General features: G+C 42.9%; 1 protein-coding gene across 20 annotated transcripts in view; it reads left to right on the top strand.

Annotated features, from left to right (window-relative positions):
* The window catches only part of ESRRG (estrogen related receptor gamma), a 665,923-nt gene that overhangs the window by 73,737 nt on the left and 573,398 nt on the right, over positions 1-18,788 (top strand). The window lies entirely within an intron of this gene.

Here is an 18,788-nt window from a genome sequence, read left to right as displayed (position 1 = left end):
AAATAGGACTTCCCCTGTCTTTCTAGTTCCCCCAGCCTTTCTTTGTATTCCTGCACAGTGAATTTAATAAAGAAACTATCTTGAAGTAATAATTCTGACAAGCCCTGGACATTCCTTTGGGAGAAGAGGACTGACCTTTTCCTGTTTTTAATAAAACCTCTGTGAATTTGGGCTTGGCTCTTCTGCAGTCCTGTGCAACTGTCTTTTTATTCCAGAGTTAAGGGTGGGGTGAGCCCATTTATCTCCTCTGAATTGGAAGTGTGAATGCAGTCCTGGGCTCTTGCAAGGTTTGTAACGCTCATGCCTATGACATTTGGTTCTTACACGCATTTAGCTGCTTCGATTTATATTATCTTCCTTTTTTGTTGTTGTTAGATTTTGTTTTTTATTTGTGATTCAATACCCCATCCATTTCTAAAAGAACTGGGAAGGAGTGCTTTTGTGATATGGGGTTGAATTCTGCTCTGGTGATTGGCAGGCCATTTTATCCTAACTGTGACACTGGCAATTTTAAAAGCTTCGTTTTCGTCTTTGTCTTGGACAAGGAGCATTTTCCACCTTATTAACTCCTGAAAATCCCACTGGATGGATAATTTGGAATGGAAGAACTTAAGACCTTTAGGGGAAAAAAAGAACAAATCCACACAATCTCTTATGATTATTTCTTATGTTCACGAAAAATATTTGGCATGCTAAGTAAAATAGCCTATCTATGGAAGTTAGATATTAAAATAGAATAATGGGTATCAAATAATAATTTCCAAGGGATATCTTCTCCACAGTCTCAAGAAGATACCTGTACATTTGTTTTGATTGTTTAGGCATACCCAGAGGTATTTATTCCCTTGTGTCTGTCTCTCTCTCTCTAGTGTTCAACGTGGTTTTGATTTTATAACTCAAAGTTGACTCTTTTCTCCTGAGTCCTAGCATATTCCCTGAGAAACAGAATAATTTAGATGCGTAGAAAGGCAAAAATCTCTGGATAAAGTTAATTTAATATGTATGACACAGCAAGCAAGTTTCTATTAAATTCCAGTGAACAGGGTAAGTGTGGCTTTACCCACAGTAACGGCACTGGTCCAGCCCTCTGCAACCAGGTAAGACTACAGTTTTCCGGCCAGGGTTTATTTGACACCATCTTTCTTTAGCTCGCTTAGCTTAATTATACAAATATGAGAATCAAATAGATGATGGAGACATTAAGAAGTTCAGAGGAAAGGGGAAATCACTGGACTCATAAAAACCTTTAAGTGGATCTGTATTATCTTCAAATTAAATATAACTTGGCAGAGACTTTTGTTGACCTTCACTCAGTCATCATTTCCTAGCATTCTTTTCCACTTCAGCCATGTGCTTTGCATCGCCTTCTCAGTGGGAGATTGGATGGCAGCGAGAAACTCAGTCTTTTTTAAGAAAAATATTTTTATTCTAAATGAAACACAAATAGAGAAAACGACATGAGTCAAATGCATGTCCTGATGCTCTGTATATTTATATATTATAGATATATTGTATAAAATATATGTACGTGTGTGTGTGTGCTGGATATGTATATCGTATATATATTGTATACTAGCTGGGACAAGAAGTAGAATTTTGCCTCTCCAGAAACCCCTCCATGTGCCTCACCCACTCACAGACCTTTGTACCCCCATAAGTAACCATTATCCATTATAATACTCACCTCATTATATTTTTAGAAACACGTTTATTACCTAGTGGGCACCCGCAAACGCTATGTTCAGTCTTGCCCATTAAAAAAAAAAAATTGGTATACATTTAAGTCTTTTTTCATCTGTAAAGTTCCTTCTTAATCCCTTTCATTTCCTTACAATTTATCTATTGAGGAACTCGGGCTGTTTGACCTATGGTTTCCCTGAGCCTGAGTTTTCTCAACTACACACTCATAGTGCATTCAGACAAGTTCTTCAGCCCCTGCCTGTCCTGCAAATTGGCAGTTAGATCCAGAGACCGGATCAGACTCCGGTTTGATCCCTTTGGCTAGACTATTGGTGGTGGTTGGCAAGGCTACAATCATTACTGAAGCTCAAATTGTCCCACTCTAGCCAGTGGGGACCTCTACAAGTTGGGTCTTGAGTCCTTTGGTCATTGCCTTAAAAGACTTTGATAACTTCCTTGTTATCTGGTCATAAAAGATGTTCCAGGTTTATCTTGCACATTTCCTGCCCTAGATCTGGACTCACCCATTTCTGCGAGAAGCCCTAGTTTCTCTAGGTGAGAAATGTTACAGTCCGAATGCTAGGGATGCTCGCTGCTGCTGGGTTGGTCATTGTTTCCTAACTTTGTAAAGGACAGGATTGGGAATCTGTCTGTCTATCTATCTATCTATCTATCTATGAAAATCTCATAAAAATGATAGATATATTTTATAGTTTATTTTACTACATATTTTATGAACTTCTGAGTTCATCTTGATACTCCAATTCAAATTTGAGATTATAGAGTTTTATTTCACCTCTTCTGCATTACGTTTATATATCCTTCCTTCCCCAAGAATGTTGATTCTTTTTTTTAATATAAATTTATTAATTTAATTTATTTATTTATGGCTGCGTTGGGTCTTTGTTGCTGCGTGTGGGCTTTCTCTAGTTGCGGCGAGCGGGGGCTACTCTTCGTTGCGGTGTGCGGGCTTCTCATTGCGGTGGCTTCTCTTGTTGCTTAGCATGGGCTCTAGACGCGCGGGCTTCGGTAGTTGTGGCACGTGGGCTCAGTAGTTGTGGTGCACGGGCCTTAGTTGCTCCGCGGCAGGTGGGATCTTCCCGGACCAGGGATCGAACCCGTGTCCCCTGCATTGGCAAGTGGATTCTTAACGACTGTGCCACCAGGGAAGTCCAAGAATGTCGATTCTTAAGGACACAGGGGAATAATAGAATTAGAGTATCACATAATAACTCATTTGTTTTATCCTATATTATGTGCACAATAGTCTCAGGAGAACAATGCTAGTACTAGGACCATTGTAGTTATTGAAAACATTAAAGCTTATTTTTGCATATAATACCCCCATCCTTCCCTCATTTTTAAATAGTTGTGCTATATCTATATTGTCAGAGCATGTAGCCATTAGATACTCTGCCCTCTGCTTCTTAGCCTCCTTCCAGGCTTAATTCTACAGCTAACTACATATTTTAATATCCACCACTAGTCCCTATGTTGATGGCCTAATTGTTTTGATTGCCTGAAGCTCATTTTCTAGTATGTTCTTCTGAAAGGACTCATGGGAACAATATTTTTTCAGTTCTTGCTTATATCCATGCCACTTTGTTTGAACCTTCTATACTTGCAAGTCAGTTTTGCTGGATATAAAATTCTTTTCTTTTGTTTAGTATATCAGATAGACAACTCTTTTTTCTTCTGGCCTAAAGCATTGCTTTAGAAAACTCTGATGTTAAGTTAATTTTCTTTACACTATAAGTCATGTACTCTTTTTGCCTAAAAACCCAAAGGATTTTATTAGAACATGTCTTGGTATTGTTTTGGGGGGGTCAGTGTTGGCAGGTACATGATATAATTTTTCAATGTAACTTCAGGTTTTTTTATATTTGGGGAAATTTTCTTGAATTATAGTTATTAGTATTTGTTATATTTCCTTGCTTTGGTTTGTTCTTCAGAATCTCTTATTATTTTTATGTTCAGCTTTCTTTGCCTATCTTTACTATTTGTCTCTCTTCAAACCCTTTCTTCTTTTTCTTTTTTCTTTTTTAGCTTTCCTCCTTTTTACGTTTTATATTTATTAAGGGATTATCTGTTGTGTATATTTGTTTCTAGTTTAGTTGGCATTTATGAAATATTTTTTTCCCTTTTATTTCAATTCTTTTCTGAGTCCTGTCACCATATTTATGAGTTCTTTTAACCTGATTGTGGTGTTCTTTTGTATTTTTTATCCTTTCTTTAAGCTTCTTTTGAACTGATAAGTTATAGTTTTGATCTGTTTTGTGAGAATGTCTTTCCAGCATGCTTTTGTTGTCTTTAGGGATTTTTTTTTCTGCTCCTTATTCTTTTATGTTACTATAATAATTTTGTATGGGATTTGACGTTGATACTTTTCCATTGTTCATTTTTATGTGACATAAATTTTCCTGTCCTTTTAGAACGAGGTAGGGCTCAAGAAGTCTCACTACCCTCACAGAGCTTTCTCTTCTGTGGCATCTGTATACATATCTTATTAAAGTTTGGTTTTGATTTTTTTGTAACTGTGGCAGCAACTCCTCTTTCTATATTGGTGTACACATATGCATATTTGTGCGTGTGTGTATTTGTGTGTGTGTGTGTGTGTGTGTGTGTGTGTGTGTGTGTATAGTGTTAGGGGTTAAAAAATATGGTAGATTGCTTTCTGGGATTCCCTGCTGTTCTCCCCTCCCCCACTTTGATCTAGACCTCTCTTTCTTGCAGATCTTTTACTCAATACTGCTCAAGTTTAATGTCACTTGTATCAATGTCTCATTGGTGGGGGCTTACTTGGAAAGGAGCCCTGGTGTCTTGACATCTCATGGGGACTACATTGCTCTATTCCTTTCAGTCCTAGGTACAATGGGGTCCTTGCACTTGGGTGTTGAAAAGTATAAAACCCCTCCCAATTATAGCTGTTGTTCCAAATTGGCCCATTGAACTTTCCAGTGAGTACTGTTGGCTATTTGTAGAATTCTTCTGTTTCAGGCCCATGAGGTGCCACGCCTATTACTTCCTTCTTCCTCTCCTCCACATGCTGATTCCATGTAGGATTTGTGACTTCTTGGTGGTCTACCCCATCAACTTGTTTGGGATTCATGAGGAAATTATGTCTCCTAGTTTTGTTTCAAATGTTGTCCATGAGTTTTAGGTTTTGTTGTCTAGTTCTATTTTTATAGCATTCAAAGGATTGAAAAACTATGTTTCCACTGCTGCCAACATCTTTCTGGAATTCTCTCCCCGGCTTAGTTAAAACAGTGCCCCATATGATTAGCGGCATGTATCTGAGAAACAACAGCCCAGGAAAAGGGATGTGGCCAGCATACCCAGAAGGGTTTTCTTCTCTACAAGCTAACTTACCCCAATAGGGTAGAACCCATGAATGCAGTTTCAGTGGCACCATGTTCTAGGAAACTTAGCTAGTCAGCCCAGAAGTGTAAAAAAAAAGTCTTGCATAATTTTGGTTTTGTTTTGGTCTACATTCAGCTTTTCTTTCCTTCATGAAACATGAGTTTCTATTTATACCTAGACTTCTTCCAAAAATAAACATGGTGACATATAAGCACAATAACAAAAGATAAAATATAATAGTATCTGGTTGAGTGTATTAGTTGAAGTAGACTAACTACTGAAACAAACACTCTAAACACCTTGATGTCTTAAAGTGTTCCTCACTTACACCACTGTCTAACTTGGATTGGAGGCTGGCGTGAGTTGGATCTTCAGCTCCACATAATTATTCAGGGACCCAGGACCATCTTCAAGGGCCTCAGAGTCTGAAGCCCTGGAAGAGAGAGAATATAGAATATCTCAAGGGAGGATTTTAGGGATCAGTGATGTCATACCTCATTTCTGCCTGCACATCACTGGGCAGAGTTTATTCATGTAGAACTATATGACGGCAAGGGAAGCTGGGAAAAGCAGTGTAACCATGTGTCCAGGAAGAAAAAGAATTGGGGTTTTGTGAGCCCAGGATCTGCCATGGTGAGGAAATGGGGAAAGAGAAGAATAAGGAATAATTTTTCAGGGTAGAGAGGGCCTTTCAGCCAGAAAACAATTGTATAAAGACCTGGATATAGGGAAGAGTAGGTTGGCTTGGGGAAACTGAAAGAATTCTGGTATGCTTGGAGCATCAGATGCAGTCAGAAAAGGACGCTGTGCTGGCTTCCTAAGAAGGGCTTGCATATGCCTCAGGATTCCAAACCTCATCCTGCACAAGAAACAGTGCTATTGGTGGTTTGTGAGCAAGGAAGTGCCATAATCCAATTTGTGTTTTTGAAAGAGAATTCTGGCCCCCAACTATTACCAGACGTGTCTCTGAAATCGAAGAAGACACCAATTCTGAACCTTTCTTGATCATGCGCCTAGTGCTGTAAACCCAGGAAAAACTGAATTCACCTCTGCCTGCGCCCATCTAAATCATGCTTACTTGGTAGGCTTCCATTAACGTGCTACAGTCACAACCAGGGCCTGCAGTGAGTTCTATAAATTCAGCCTGGAAATGTAATTTCAGATCTCACTGGGCCTGTGTTGTTTCAGTGATATTATAATCAATGACGGTAGCTCCCTTTGAAGCTCATAAAGTGACCTCTTTTGACATTGATTTCTCATCTGTTTTTTTTTCTCTGACCTTTCTTCACCTCCTATGTCTCTTGATTTGCTAAGGCAGAGTATTTTATTGCCAGGCACCCTTATAATAACCACTGTAGCCATACATTTCGCTTTGTTCAGATCATTACTACCTAAATAGACACCATTGTGGCAAGATCTAGTCCTGGAAACTGGTGTTGCAATGCTCTTAGAAGGAGACGGCTTTTCTTCCTTTAGGAGATACCAGAGTGAACTGTTGAGGAGTCTTCTTTGCTTAGACTGGAGTCTAGAAAGATTGCCATGTGTATTTTGTCCTCTCTTGTGGGTAGAGCCCTGCCTTGAGAAAACCAGAGAAAATGATCGTGAGTATATGGTATCAGACCTCACATGGACATTTCCAAGACATTACCATGTCTTGCTAGAAGCCTGTAGGAGGTTAAATAGGAAGGTAAATAAAACATGCATCTTCCTTAGAGAGGTGTGTGGTTTGGCTAGCATTTCTGTCCCCCCCCCGCGCCCCAGCGTGACCTTTAGAAGAGCATGTGATCAATAACCTATTGGATTGTCTCTAGTCTGGCTGTCAAGGTGCAGGAGGGGGAAATGGGGGGATTTCAAGGCAAGCACCTGAAATGGCTAACTGCAAACTTAGTAGAGAAATACTCATGTTTTTTCAGTAGTTTCCAGAAGGTTCCTAAGCACCTGATGTATGATGGGTTTTTTCATTTGGGACATCTGCTATCTTTGCCAAGCTCAACATTCCAGGGAGGCTACTTTTTTTGTTGTTCAGAGTTCAAAACTGAACATGTCAGCAGTGAGTAGCCACCCAGCTTTGTAAGGAATGCCACAGCTGACAACTTCGCAGCTGCCGAGGAATCGGCTGAGCCTTTCTTGTAAAGTACCACCGTACACAAGAGCCTTTGTGCCATTGGGGCCCACCATGGAGTTTCCAAATGCCCTTCCTCCCCCAAAAATATGCCAACCCCTCCTTACCATGTTGCCCAATGTCTTTGGTAGCTCTTGAGACACTCCAAAGGGACTCTTCTTCTGTACTATCAGAGTAAAAAAACAAAACAAAACCACCACTATATTTTAGGAACAAGACCATTAATGTATTGATCATGCCACTCAAACTGTTTGGAATAAAAGAAATGATTTGGGGAGCACAGTTTTGTTTTAATATTTATTCTTGAATAATTCTATAGAGGTCTAATGCCTAGCATAAGAATCACACATGCTATTTTTCTATAGCATTTGAGGGTTTTGGGGGGCAACTATTTTAAGATATGTAATTTTGATATGATTAAGGAAGAATGAAGGAAGACAAGAGAAAAGTACCTCTTGATTTCTGTGTTCATTTCCAGGGGGCCTGTTTGTTTTCATCAGAACTCCTATAGTATGCAAGAACCATCTTAGTGATTAAGGATGATTAGTCCATGGACTCTGGCTGGAAGATACAAGATTCCTTAACCAACTGCCCTAGATTGCCTCTGAGAAACCATTTAAGGAATGCCCTGCTGTGGTTAACTATCCCATCAACCAGATTACGGTCCTCGTTTCCCCCCACCCCAGTGAGAAGGTAGAAACTGTTCTCTTTTAAAAGGACTTACTAGGTCATTTACTAGCACTTGCCTGGTAGTCTAGAAATGTATAGAAACGTTCAGTCAGGTCAAGGGGAGCTTCTGGTTTGTTTGAAGGACTCTTGGATATATTGTTAGAAATGTTATTAAACACCTGGTTCTAAACATCTAGATCTCTCTTAGATCATTTTAGAAAGATGGGGAGGGGGACTAAATACCGTTCTAACATGAATGTCATATATGGTTATTACTCACGTTGTAACCAGGAATTCATCTGGAATAACTTACAGAGGGAGATTACTCTGATGTTGTGTTCAGTCACTAGGAAACTTGCCTTGGCATCTGCTTCATGGTTGCCCTATGTGCCTTTGGTTGTGTGCAGATCATTTTCTGTACCAAACCTTAAAGTCGATCTCTTGAATCACCTCCAATTCCTTCTGTGGCACTTCCTCAAAAGTGGCATAAGCACGTTCTTCAGTTTCAAAATTCAATCTCAAAATCCAAGGTGTATTTCCATTGTACATCCTTCGTATGTCTTCCTGGACACCTCAAAATGATTCTCATGGGAAAGTTGATTCAGAAATGGTCTCATTGCTCTTGCCATTGTTATTTTCACAGAACTTTTGAGCACTTTATTAATGGGAAATAAGATTCCTGATGGATCCAGTTGCTTTCGCATAATACCTCTTGGCCATTTAAAAGCATAGTCGGTATGTAACCCAGCTATCTTGTCTCTCAGGGCAGCTCCTATCCCATATGGCTCTTTTCTCTCTCTCACCTCTTAATGCAGAAAATGGCACAGTGACTGTTCCAGAAACATAAGGATGGCCCAGGCCAGTGGGCATGCGTTGACTCATAATCATTGCCCTTTTAATCTGAGGCTCTAGCAGATGGAAAATTATTTGGATGCTGCAGTAACAACAAAAATAATGTTGGCATCCTCTCAGCTTTTGCCTGGAGAAGCCCAAGAAGCCTGTTTCTTATAATTAGCAGGTGCGTGTGAACTTGCGATGTAGCAGAGTCAGCCATTGTAAGAATGAACTGATTGACCTTTTCGAAGTGACAAGTGAAGAATAAGCATAAGGTTGCCCGGAGCTTTCTTCAGGATAGTACCCAAAGGGAAACCCTTGTAGGTTCAAGCCCAGAATTATCAAATGACCCCGTCTTCCCCCGCCCCCAATTATCCACTCCTTTCTCTCTTGTCTCAGAACCACCGAAAGACATAGAAGCTGCTGAGTTCAGCTTCGTGGCCAGTGCGTAGGTCTTAGATCCTGGATGTGAAATGATGAGGAAAAAAGTCTTTCACAAAACCTTTCTTCCAGAATTTCATTTATCCCTTTGTCAGCCTACGTGCACACCAGAAAAAAAAAAATTTCTCTTTCTATCTTGAAGTCTGTTCTGCACTGATTCTTTCCCACACCTGGCTATTTCTAACCTGATGGCCAACGCAGTGTTCCATAGCCTGAGCAGTCATTTTAAATGGCACTATTTTTACCCTTTGGAGCCCTAGAAAGATCTTCTAAAAGCTGACACAGACACTCAAGTCCTAGTGACACAGGGAGTGAGCTATTGTTACCAACCCAGGTTCTTGGCCTCCTTAATCAATAGAAATTGATAAGAGGCCAGACAAGAAATTCAGACAAGACTTCACTGGGACCCCTGCTGCAGTAAGGGGCAGTGAGAACAAGTAACAGGTTTCCTTGCTAGCTCCCCGGGCGTGGGGGGCGGTCTGGTTCCTTACATGGAGTGAGGGTAGGGGTGTGTCCAGGTGTTGGGCCAGAAGGGTGGCTTAGGGGGGTTGCCCACCCCTTTGGTGGTATTGTGTGCAGGGGGCACGTGCAGTACCCTGTTTTTGCTCCTGGCTCTTCAGAAGTGGCAGTTGGGTTTTTGGTCTTTTTGTATCTTGTTGTCCATGGGGGGTTGCCCACCCCTTTGGTGGTATTGTGTGCAGGGGGCACGTGCGGTACCCTGTTTTTGCTCCTGGCTCTTCAGAAGTGGCAGTTGGGTTTTTGGTCTTTTTGTATCTTGTTGTCCATAATTTTCCTCAACCTCGCATAGTTATTTTTAGTCCCTTAGAGCTTCTTTGTATTTTGTTGCTCAAGGAGATGTTTGTCCAGGTGCAAGCACTGCAGCAAAGGGTCCCAGGTCCCAACCTGTCTCACTATGACTTTCCACAGACTTCTTGATTATTAGTTTAATGACCGATTTATTTTGGTGGGAATTCCACCAGCTGTGACCATTTATTAACAAGCAAACTGAGGAAAAGACAGTGGCTAATAGAACAGAGGAGAAGATGTGATTAATTGATCTACATCTAGGTTTGGGCAGTGGAGAACCTGGATCTCCTCCTTCTGCTCTTGAGATCCTGCTTTTCCAACCATCAGGTCATTCTGACACCATTGGTTATTGGAGGTTGGCCTTTCCTCCACTGATCTGCAATCACCTGCCTCTCTGTGGAGCTTCTTTTGAACAGAGGGAGACGCTTGGCTTTCCGGCCAAGCAGCCTCCAGATGAGGAATCATTCACATGAGAAGTGTCTGGCCCCCCTCTGTTATTCAAACTTGAGTGGTCACCAGATGACCTATGACCTCAGATGATAAAGTTGCCCAGGTTATGTGGTCTCTCCCACCTAATAGAAAATAATGTAGTTATGCTGAAAAGGGCTATATTTGAGCCCAGTCTTTCTCATGTGTAACCTAATTTTTGTTGGACTGCATCTAGTTTTACTACTTTAGCAACTTCCCTGGGCCAGGGAATCCATTTATTAAGCTGTGTTGCCAGAAGTTCTTTTTCACCCCCGCTGGCTGAGATATCTCGGCAAGTCACTGTAGACGATCCTCGGGGTCCAGGTCAGAGGAGCACACAGGTAAGTTTGCCTTCTAATAAGGTTCTTTGACATCTCAGTTATTAAATTCCCTGGAATGGGGTTCAAGCACATCTGACTTACGGTGAAGTTTGTTCCATGTAGAGAATGCCGTGAATTGTCTGATGGGAAGTTTTCACATATTTCTACCGTTCTTTGTAGATTTACTTACTTTACTTGTTCAGAATGATGCCACCTCTTTCCTGGAACACATAGTCTTTCCAAATGGGAAGCAGAGAAGACGTTTTCTTTTCCGTATAAGTCTTCCCAAATGGGAGCAGAGAAGACCAGCTTTCACTTTCTCGTCTACCCCATTCTGGCTCACTTTCTTTTCCTGTGGCCTCTTTCTTCTGGTTCCCAGGATGGCTGCTCTTGACTTCTGATGAGTGGCACTAGCTGGTCTCCCTGGACGGGAACCAACTCTAGTGTACCTGTGGCAGGAGAAGAAGGTGCTTGGAGCTCAGCCTGTGTCTATGGGCCTAAGAGTTGGCGGGGGAGGGCTCAGGGCTGTGGGGAGATTGTGAGTGTCCAGCATGGGGCAGACTCCTCAATGTACCTCCCGTCTTGTTGACGGGGCTGATGGATGCACCTGTTAATCTTTCTTTTTTTTTCTCCTCTGCTATCCTACTGCCTTATCACCTCCTCAGAAGAAATTCAAAAGTTTCTTCCCATGATGAGAATCATATTTCTCCTCTTCTCCAAGAAGCCTTACTAACTTTCTTCTTTGGTCTTCATGGAGCCATGATTCTTGGTTCTGTGAATCCCATGCATCAGCACTTACCAAATGGTTTCTTGCAGGTTGCTCATTCTGTGAGATGAAGAAAAATGTTCCCAGGTAAGTTTAGGGAACTGTACATACTCCATCCTGCTTCTTGGGGATTCATAGTAGCATAGTAAAGGCTCTGAGAAGTCGTGCAGTTAGAAAATGAGTTTTTTGGTGTGTCATCTAGAATTTCACAGGGGTAAAAATGATGATGAGAAAAAGCTGGGCTGAGGAAGATGTAGTTAAATTCTGACTTAAATGATGAACAGAATTTGGAGTGGGGGAGGAACGTTGGAGGTAACGTTCTGCACAGAGGGAATGCAAGTTCAAGAAACTCTGAAGGGCTTCCCTGGTGGCGCAGTGGTTGAGAGTCCGCCTGCCGATGCGGGGGACGCGGGTTCGTGCCCCGGTCCGGGAAGATCCCACGTGCCACGGAGCGGCTGTCAAGGTGCAGGAGGGGGAAATGGGGGGATTTCAAGGCAAGCACCTGAAATGGCTAACTGCAAACTTAGTAGAGAAATACTCATGTTTTTTCAGTAGTTTCCAGAAGGTTCCTAAGCACCTGATGTATGATGGGTTTTTTCATTTGGGACATCTGCTATCTTTGCCAAGCTCAACATTCCAGGGAGGCTACTTTTTTTGTTGTTCAGAGTTCAAAACTGAACATGTCAGCAGTGAGTAGCCACCCAGCTTTGTAAGGAATGCCACAGCTGACAACTTCGCAGCTGCCGAGGAATCGGCTGAGCCTTTCTTGTAAAGTACCACCGTACACAAGAGCCTTTGTGCCATTGGGGCCCACCATGGAGTTTCCAAATGCCCTTCCTCCCCCAAAAATGTGCCAACACCTCCTTACCATGTTGCCCAATGTCTTTGGTAGCTCTTGAAACACTCCAAAGGGACTCTTCTTCTGTACTATCAGAGTAAAAAAACAAAACAAAACCACCACTATATTTTAGGAACAAGACCATTAATGTATTGATCATGCCACTCAAACTGTTTGGAATAAAAGAAATGATTTGGGGAGCACAGTTTTGTTTTAATATTTATTCTTGAATAATTCTATAGAGGTCTAATGCCTAGAATAAGAATCACACATGCTATTTTTCTATAGCATTTGAGGGTTTTGGGGGGCAACTATTTTAAGATATGTAATTTTGATATGATTAAGGAAGAATGAAGGAAGACAAGAGAAAAGTACCTCTTGATTTCTGTGTTCATTTCCAGGGGGCCTGTTTGTTTTCATCAGAACTCCTATAGTATGCAAGAACCATCTTAGTGATTAAGGATGATTAGTCCATGGACTCTGGCTGGAAGATACAAGATTCCTTAACCAACTGCCCTAGATTGCCTCTGAGAAACCATTTAAGGAATGCCCTGCTGTGGTTAACTATCCCATCAACCAGATTACGGTCCTCGTTTCCCCCCACCCCAGTGAGAAGGTAGAAACTGTTCTCTTTTAAAAGGACTTACTAGGTCATTTACTAGCACTTGCCTGGTAGTCTAGAAATGTATAGAAACGTTCAGTCAGGTCAAGGGGAGCTTCTGGTTTGTTTGAAGGACTCTTGGATATATTGTTAGAAATGTTATTAAACACCTGGTTCTAAACATCTAGATCTCTCTTAGATCATTTTAGAAAGATGGGGAGGGGGACTAAATACCGTTCTAACATGAATGTCATATATGGTTATTACTCACGTTGTAACCAGGAATTCATCTGGAATAACTTACAGAGGGAGATTACTCTGATGTTGTGTTCAGTCACTAGGAAACTTGCCTTGGCATCTGCTTCATGGTTGCCCTATGTGCCTTTGGTTGTGTGCAGATCATTTTCTGTACCAAACCTTAAAGTCGATCTCTTGAATCACCTCCAATTCCTTCTGTGGCACTTCCTCAAAAGTGGCATAAGCACGTTCTTCAGTTTCAAAATTCAATCTCAAAATCCAAGGTGTATTTCCATTGTACATCCTTCGTATGTCTTCCTGGACACCTCAAAATGATTCTCATGGGAAAGTTGATTCAGAAATGGTCTCATTGCTCTTGCCATTGTTATTTTCACAGAACTTTTGAGCACTTTATTAATGGGAAATAAGATTCCTGATGGATCCAGTTGCTTTCGCATAATACCTCTTGGCCATTTAAAAGCATAGTCGGTATGTAACCCAGCTATCTTGTCTCTCAGGGCAGCTCCTATCCCATATGGCTCTTTTCTCTCTCTCACCTCTTAATGCAGAAAATGGCACAGTGACTGTTCCAGAAACATAAGGATGGCCCAGGCCAGTGGGCATGCGTTGACTCATAATCATTGCCCTTTTAATCTGAGGCTCTAGCAGATGGAAAATTATTTGGATGCTGCAGTAACAACAAAAATAATGTTGGCATCCTCTCAGCTTTTGCCTGGAGAAGCCCAAGAAGCCTGTTTCTTATAATTAGCAGGTGCGTGTGAACTTGCGATGTAGCAGAGTCAGCCATTGTAAGAATGAACTGATTGACCTTTTCGAAGTGACAAGTGAAGAATAAGCATAAGGTTGCCCGGAGCTTTCTTCAGGATAGTACCCAAAGGGAAACCCTTGTAGGTTCAAGCCCAGAATTATCAAATGACCCCGTCTTCCCCCGCCCCCAATTATCCACTCCTTTCTCTCTTGTCTCAGAACCACCGAAAGACATAGAAGCTGCTGAGTTCAGCTTCGTGGCCAGTGCGTAGGTCTTAGATCCTGGATGTGAAATGATGAGGAAAAAAGTCTTTCACAAAACCTTTCTTCCAGAATTTCATTTATCCCTTTGTCAGCCTACGTGCACACCAGAAAAAAAAAAATTTCTCTTTCTATCTTGAAGTCTGTTCTGCACTGATTCTTTCCCACACCTGGCTATTTCTAACCTGATGGCCAACGCAGTGTTCCATAGCCTGAGCAGTCATTTTAAATGGCACTATTTTTACCCTTTGGAGCCCTAGAAAGATCTTCTAAAAGCTGACACAGACACTCAAGTCCTAGTGACACAGGGAGTGAGCTATTGTTACCAACCCAGGTTCTTGGCCTCCTTAATCAATAGAAATTGATAAGAGGCCAGACAAGAAATTCAGACAAGACTTCACTGGGACCCCTGCTGCAGTAAGGGGCAGTGAGAACAAGTAACAGGTTTCCTTGCTAGCTCCCCGGGCGTGGGGGGCGGTCTGGTTCCTTACATGGAGTGAGGGTAGGGGTGTGTCCAGGTGTTGGGCCAGAAGGGTGGCTTAGGGGGGTTGCCCACCCCTTTGGTGGTATTGTGTGCAGGGGGCACGTGCGGTACCCTGTTTTTGCTCCTGGCTCTTCAGAAGTGGCAGTTGGGTTTTTGGTCTTTTTGTATCTTGTTGTCCATAATTTTCCTCAACCTCGCATAGTTATTTTTAGTCCCTTAGAGCTTCTTTGTATTTTGTTGCTCAAGGAGATGTTTGTCCAGGTGCAAGCACTGAAGCAAAGGGTCCCAGGTCCCAACCTGTCTCACTATGACTTTCCACAGACTTCTTGATTATTAGTTTAATGACCGATTTATTTTGGTGGGAATTCCACCAGCTGTGACCATTTATTAACAAGCAAACTGAGGAAAAGACAGTGGCTAATAGAACAGAGGAGAAGATGTGATTAATTGATCTACATCTAGGTTTGGGCAGTGGAGAACCTGGATCTCCTCCTTCTGCTCTTGAGATCCTGCTTTTCCAACCATCAGGTCATTCTGACACCATTGGTTATTGGAGGTTGGCCTTTCCTCCACTGATCTGCAATCACCTGCCTCTCTGTGGAGCTTCTTTTGAACAGAGGGAGACGCTTGGCTTTCCGGCCAAGCAGCCTCCAGATGAGGAATCATTCACATGAGAAGTGTCTGGCCCCCCTCTGTTATTCAAACTTGAGTGGTCACCAGATGACCTATGACCTCAGATGATAAAGTTGCCCAGGTTATGTGGTCTCTCCCACCTAATAGAAAATAATGTAGTTATGCTGAAAAGGGCTATATTTGAGCCCAGTCTTTCTCATGTGTAACCTAATTTTTGTTGGACTGCATCTAGTTTTACTACTTTAGCAACTTCCCTGGGCCAGGGAATCCATTTATTAAGCTGTGTTGCCAGAAGTTCTTTTTCACCCCCGCTGGCTGAGATATCTCGGCAAGTCACTGTAGACGATCCTCGGGGTCCAGGTCAGAGGAGCACACAGGTAAGTTTGCCTTCTAATAAGGTTCTTTGACATCTCAGTTATTAAATTCCCTGGAATGGGGTTCAAGCACATCTGACTTACGGTGAAGTTTGTTCCATGTAGAGAATGCCGTGAATTGTCTGATGGGAAGTTTTCACATATTTCTACCGTTCTTTGTAGATTTACTTACTTTACTTGTTCAGAATGATGCCACCTCTTTCCTGGAACACATAGTCTTTCCAAATGGGAAGCAGAGAAGACGTTTTCTTTTCCGTATAAGTCTTCCCAAATGGGAGCAGAGAAGACCAGCTTTCACTTTCTCGTCTACCCCATTCTGGCTCACTTTCTTTTCCTGTGGCCTCTTTCTTCTGGTTCCCAGGATGGCTGCTCTTGACTTCTGATGAGTGGCACTAGCTGGTCTCCCTGGACGGGAACCAACTCTAGTGTACCTGTGGCAGGAGAAGAAGGTGCTTGGAGCTCAGCCTGTGTCTATGGGCCTAAGAGTTGGCGGGGGAGGGCTCAGGGCTGCGGGGAGATTGTGAGTGTCCAGCATGGGGCAGACTCCTCAATGTACCTCCCGTCTTGTTGACGGGGCTGATGGATGCACCTGTTAATCTTTCTTTTTTTTTCTCCTCTGCTATCCTACTGCCTTATCACCTCCTCAGAAGAAATTCAAAAGTTTCTTCCCATGATGAGAATCATATTTCTCCTCTTCTCCAAGAAGCCTTACTAACTTTCTTCTTTGGTCTTCATGGAGCCATGATTCTTGGTTCTGTGAATCCCATGCATCAGCACTTACCAAATGGTTTCTTGCAGGTTGCTCATTCTGTGAGATGAAGAAAAATGTTCCCAGGTAAGTTTAGGGAACTGTACATACTCCATCCTGCTTCTTGGGGATTCATAGTAGCATAGTAAAGGCTCTGAGAAGTCGTGCAGTTAGAAAATGAGTTTTTTGGTGTGTCATCTAGAATTTCACAGGGGTAAAAATGATGATGAGAAAAAGCTGGGCTGAGGAAGATGTAGTTAAATTCTGACTTAAATGATGAACAGAATTTGGAGTGGGGGAGGAACGTTGGAGGTAACGTTCTGCACAGAGGGAATGCAAGTTCAAGAAACTCTGAAGGGCTTCCCTGGTGGCGCAGTGGTTGAGAGTCCGCCTGCCGATGCGGGGGACGCGGGTTCGTGCCCCGGTCCGGGAAGATCCCACGTGCCACGGAGCGGCTGGGCCCGTGAGCCATGGCTGCTGAGCCTGCGCGTCCGGAGCCTGTGCTCCGCAACGGGAGAGGCCACAGCAGTGAGAGGCCCGCGTACGGCAAAAAAAAAAAAAAAAAAAAAAAAAGAAACTCTGAAGACCATCGTGCCTGGAGGGTGGTGGAGAAGTAAGAGAGGAGCTTGGTGAAGCAGGAGGTGTGGGGAGAGCACAGGGAGGCCTAGTTATGGAGGACTTATTGGCCACGTTAAGGATTTTGGTCACTCTTGAATGGGCAAAAGAAAGCCTGTGGTCTAATTAGATATGCATTGTCAAAAAACCACCCTGGCTACAAGTTGGAAGCACATAAGAGATGGGCCAGAGTATGTTGTAGGGAGGAAAATTTACCCACGCTTCAGTTCCTGCCCCAGTGGGTAGCACGAAATACATTATGTCCTAGTCTCTTTCAGTTTTCAATCACTTTCTTTCATTTGAAATAATCCCTTTTGGGTAACTGCTCAGGGTTTTCCACATAGTCTCCTTCTCCCCAGGATGGCACTGGAGCAATAGGAGAGCTTCCTGTGCTTCAGACAGTGGTGGAAGGGAGCCTGATATCTGTCTGTGGGTCTTTGGGCAGCTCTCTGGGTGCTCACTACTGCCCTCTGCAGGAATCAGACCTCATTGCCCGCCTGCTCACTGCTGCCCCGCCTCCATTTGCTGCTGAATTCATCGGGGCCTGATGAATTCACTCTCTGTTCTGTTTCAGCTTGGTTAGGGCCTGAGGAGCCTCTTCTCTGCCTCTTCTGCATCCTGACTGTCTGAAGTCTGGCTCTGTGTACCACCTGGATTCTGGTGTGATGCCTACCCCCTCCCAGCCCTGATCCCTGGGAGGCTCCCCGGCCAGCACCATCAGTGAGGGCCCATATCCCTGCACAGAACACATAGGACCTTCTGTGTCCTTCTGAACTACACTAAAGACAAGGGAGCCACTAGGGAGCCAGACTCAGGCTTTCTCTCCACTTATCCGTATCCCTCACTGCCCCCACCCCCCACCTTTATTCTGCTGAGTTGCTCCAGGCTGGGAACTGGGGAGCGCCTGGTAAGATGTTTCCGGACAGGAAGTGGAGAAAAATTCTTTACATGTCTACCTGCTCCAGCACTGCAACCCAGAGAAGTGGGTCAAGACCTCTTTCATGATCTGCTACTGCTACCTCTGCCTGTCTTCTTCCTCCTCTACACCCTGGGCTGGAAAGGTGGGCTGGCATAGCCTATAGTCAAACACTAAAATTTAGTGTCAAAGCCAAAGATCTTACTATGGAATTGAGAATCCCTTTTCTTGCTCTCTAGAGATTCAGTTTAGAGGCTTCTATCCAGCTACAGAGGTCAAGCGAGTCAGCTTTGAGACTCAAAGCTGCACAGTGTTCTTCTCGGTCACTCTCATCGACTTGCCCCCACTAGAAGAATAATCCTCACGGTTCAGCTGTAGAAATGGATAGATGCGAAGGATTGTGATTATTTATGTCGATTGAATATTTTAAAAATATTCTCCCTGTTAAAAGTAGGAACACGGTCTGCTAAGAGAGATGTTCATAACTTGGACTTGGGTGATGACAGTGGGAATGGAGAGAAATGAATGGATTAGAAAATATCTAGATAGTAGGATTGACAGTACCTACTGTTTGATTAAATAAGGTGAACTGATCAAATGTGAGGACCTCAGGTTCCTGGTTTGCATGGACGGATGGGGCTGCTATTTACTAAGACACAATAGTGTAAAAAGAATTGTTTGGGGGGACTAGTCCACATTTGGACGTGGTGAATTTGAAGTTCCTGTGAGACATCCAAGTGGAGATATCTAGTAATTAGTAGGATGTAGCGATTGATAGCTCAAAAATGGATATTTCCCTAGGAAATCTTATTATAATCATAAGGTTAGTTGGTGAGTATGAAATTT

The sequence above is a fragment of the Physeter macrocephalus genome, chromosome 4 (genome assembly GCF_002837175.3).
Source record: "Physeter macrocephalus isolate SW-GA chromosome 4, ASM283717v5, whole genome shotgun sequence".
Lineage (NCBI taxonomy): Eukaryota > Metazoa > Chordata > Mammalia > Artiodactyla > Physeteridae > Physeter > Physeter macrocephalus.
Note: the sequence above shows the minus strand (reverse complement) of the source record. Positions and strands in the feature narration are given on the sequence as shown.